Source organism: Nicotiana tabacum, chromosome 8 (assembly GCF_000715075.1).
Source record: "Nicotiana tabacum cultivar K326 chromosome 8, ASM71507v2, whole genome shotgun sequence".
In the NCBI taxonomy this organism is placed as follows: domain Eukaryota; kingdom Viridiplantae; phylum Streptophyta; class Magnoliopsida; order Solanales; family Solanaceae; genus Nicotiana; species Nicotiana tabacum.
The window spans coordinates 13,281,947-13,285,879 of record NC_134087.1 but is presented as its reverse complement, the minus strand read 5'-3'; positions in this window follow the sequence as shown (position 1 = coordinate 13,285,879).

Below are 3,933 nucleotides of genomic sequence, written 5' to 3'. Positions count from 1 at the left end.
CCATGATGTGCAAGTAAAGGATTCTGGGTGTCATTGTCCGGCTTACCACAAACCAACCACCTTAACTTATTTGCAAAACAAACAGGTTGACAACATCTTTTTTTCTTTTTCTTTTTCGATGTTTTTCTTTTTTTTTTCTTTTTTCTTTTTGCTTTTTCTTTTTCATTCTTTTTTCATTTCTTTTTTTTCATTTCTTTTTTTTTCATTTCTTTTTTCATTTCTTTTTTCATTTCTTTTTTTTTGTTGTGGTCGAATCTTATGGAGATTGCCTACGTATCATGACCCCACATGAATCAGACCTTGCGTAGTTCGGCCCAATAAAAGATAAACAACACTAAACACACATTTTTTTAAAAAAAAATTTAAAACAAACTGGGTTTCAAGGATTTAAAGATTACCCACCAGCTTGAAAATTAAACAACCCGCATGTTCTAATCAAAAGATTGGTAGACTTAAAAACAAAATTCCAGCTCCCTTTCTCTGTTCGACAAATGCAACCAAATGGTTATTTTTTGCAAATGTGGCCCCTTCCAATTTTCACATGAATTTTGAGGCCGGGGAGGATTATTTTGACACTTTAAAACTTGTCCATTCTTTTACGAAAATAACCTTTCGACAACTGAAAGATACTCTAAGGCTATTTCGGCAAGAACGGTTTAAGATGCGGCCGAAGCTAGCTCGGCTTATTATGACAAAAGACGGTATTCACATGACCGCTGACTCTTTGATTTTTTTTTTCTTTTCAAATTACAATAAAAGACTTGGCGTTGTAAACACGGCCCTTCAGCGCCTCGGGGACGAAGATTTATAAGGCTGTGTGGGTCAACTTGGACCAAAAATTCTAAACATGACCCGAAGGTGGCTATTTATGCAAAGTCAGCCTTCCGGCGTCCCTTTCGGGAACATTCGGCTATTTATGACAAAACAGCATCACCTGACTTATTTATGGCTCTTTTGTCGTTTTTCAAATTAGAAAACTCAATATTGCAAGCACGGCCTTTCAACGTCCCGGGGACGAAGATTTTTAAGGCTGTGTGGGTCAACTGGACCAAATCTTTTTAAAAATGACCCAAAAAGGTGGTTGTTTACGCAAAGTCAGCCTTTCGGCGTCCCTTTCGGGAATATTCGGCTATTTATGACAAAACAACATCACCTGACTTAGTTATGACTCTTTTATTGTTTTTTCAAAAATAGGAAACTCAATATTGCAAACACGGCCTGTCAACGTCTCGGGGATGAAGATTTTTAAGGCTGTGTGGGTCAACTGGACCAAATCTTAAAATGACCCAAAGGTGGCTGTTTATGCAAAGTCAGCCTTCCGGCGTCCCTTTCGGGAACATTCGGCTATGTCTTGAGAAAACAGCGTCACCCGACTTCTTTATGACAAAAACTAAAATTTGACATGTATATATTTTTTGTTATTATTATTATTATTTATTTTTTTTGGCTTTTTAGCAAAAGGTGGGGTTGGACTCGATGAGGGTTGCCTACGTATCTCACATCCGGTGAGAATCAAACTCGCGTAGTTCGGGCAAATAAACTATTTTTGAGAAGACCCTTTTCCATTTTCTATATTTTCACAACAATCAAACACAACAATCAAATAAACTATTATTCTATTATTTTCATTTATAACAAACAAACGAATTAACGAAAAACATAAAACATTCCTTCTTTTTTAGAAGGTGGGGTTGGACCCGATGAGGGTTGCCTACGTATCTCACATCCGATGAGAATCAAACCAGCGTAGTTCGGGCAATCAAGAATAAGCAGATGAACTAACCTTTTTTTGAATTTCTGAAAGATCTACTTTAAAAGAAGAAAGGAGGTATTTTTTTGGATTTTTGATTGATTTTCTTTTTTAAAAGAAATACCTCTAAGATATACTTTTTCTTGAATTTTCATTTGCCCTTTTGTTTTTTCTAAAGAAAAAGAGGAAAATATTTTTTGGAATTTTACCTTTAATAAAAGAAATGCTTCTAAAAATATTTTTTTGAATTTTGAATTTTCTTTTCAATTTTGAAAGAAGAATCAAAATATTTTCGGTTTTTTTTAAGAAAACATTTTTATTATTTTTGTTTTATCATTTTTTAAAAAACAATTAGAAAGACTTTCTAAAGCAGTCAATAATGGAAAATATTTTTGGATTATTTTAATTTTGTCATTTTCATAAACAAATAAATAAAATATTATTTAAAAACAAGACTCTTTTTTTTTAATTAATGGCATAACAAACTATTTTTTTATTCAATAGTTTTTGAAAAAAAAAAAAAAAACAAGACAGAACAATGATGATTTTTTTTCTTCTATTTTTCCTTTGCTGTTAATATAACAAACTAATAAGACAATTTTTTTTCATTTTTCTCAAAATTGCGGTAGAGTTTCCATACTACTTGGACATTGGTTTTTTTTCTTCTAAAATAAGTAGTATATCTCTACGTTGTCATTTTCATCTTTCACAATTTTCTAATTTGTAGAAACATACAATATTTTTTTTGACTTTTCAATGTTTTTTTTTTTTATATATATACATATATATTTTATTTTTTATATTTATTATATTTTCAAAAATGTGGCATGGGGGACATAGGGAATTTCAAGACTTCTTGGATTCCGCAAATGTTCCCCATGTGCTTTTCCCAAAAATGAAGCGTGGGGGACATAGGGAATTCCAAGACTTCTTGGATTCCACAAATGTTCCCCATGTGCTTTTCCCCAAAAATGAAGCGTGGGGGACATAGGGAATTCCAAGGCTTCTTGGATTCCACAAATGTTCCTCATGCTTTGATTAAAATAACACTATGCTGGAAATGACCAAATGACTCATTTGCCCTTGACTAAATACAACATGTAGCACATAGGATGCCGAAAGATGGTCTATTATTTTCAGGTTGCTTGTCCTACACGGACCCAACCCCTATGTTGAGTCCCCTAAGTCAAATGCACATGATGCAAATAAACGTTCCTACTAGGGATCCGGCATGTGGCTTTGTTATACTAGGTTCAAAAACCTGGGTCGGTGTTCTAGACAGTGTACCCGAGCGGACAACTCGAGTCGAGGAGGGGCAACTTACCAGGAACCAAAAGGCCGTCCGGCTTCGTAACTTATCCGTCCTCTTTCTTATTTCGGGTATTGACACTAACAGAATAGGGAGTCTCGACCAGCGAGCTTCTCCCCGGAGGTAAGAAGAGATGGGTTTCGGCACAGTTTATATACAGTTCAAATAATATCAAAGCGGTAAAAGCAGCATTTAGCACATTAGGCTCAAACATGTGAAAATCAGATATAACCAAATATAACAATTTATCTAAGCTCGAATTTCTAACCCTGAACCAGTGGTTCTGGTTTAAAGTCCCCAGCAGAGTCGCCAGAGCTGTCACACCTCCTTTTTCCGCACCCGAGGGGGCGCAGGGGAGTTTTTTCCAATTAAAGGACAATCGAAACGGGATTGGTTTAATTATTTCAGAGTCGCCACTTGGGAGATTTAGGGTGTCCCAAGTCACCAATTTTAATCCCGAATCGAGGAAAAGAATGACTCTATATTACAGTCTGCGTACCAGAAATCCGGATAAGGAATTCTGTTAACCCGGGAGAAGGTGTTAGGCATTCCCGAGTTCCGTGGTTCTAGCACGGTCGCTCAACTGTTATACTCGGCTTATTTATCTGATTTTTAATACAATTATGAACCATGTGCAAATTTTGTCTTTTAACCGCTTTATTAATTATTATTATTAAGAAAAGTGAACATCGCTTAAAACATATCTTTGGACTGTGTCACATGAAATGCACCCACAATCCGAAACATATTTTATTTGATGTTTTAGGATTTGGATTTAGGTCACATGAAATGCACAACCAAGTTTAAGAAAATAGATTATTAAACACGCGGAAGGCCATGAAATTCGCTAAACGGCCCTCCTGACTTCTAAGTA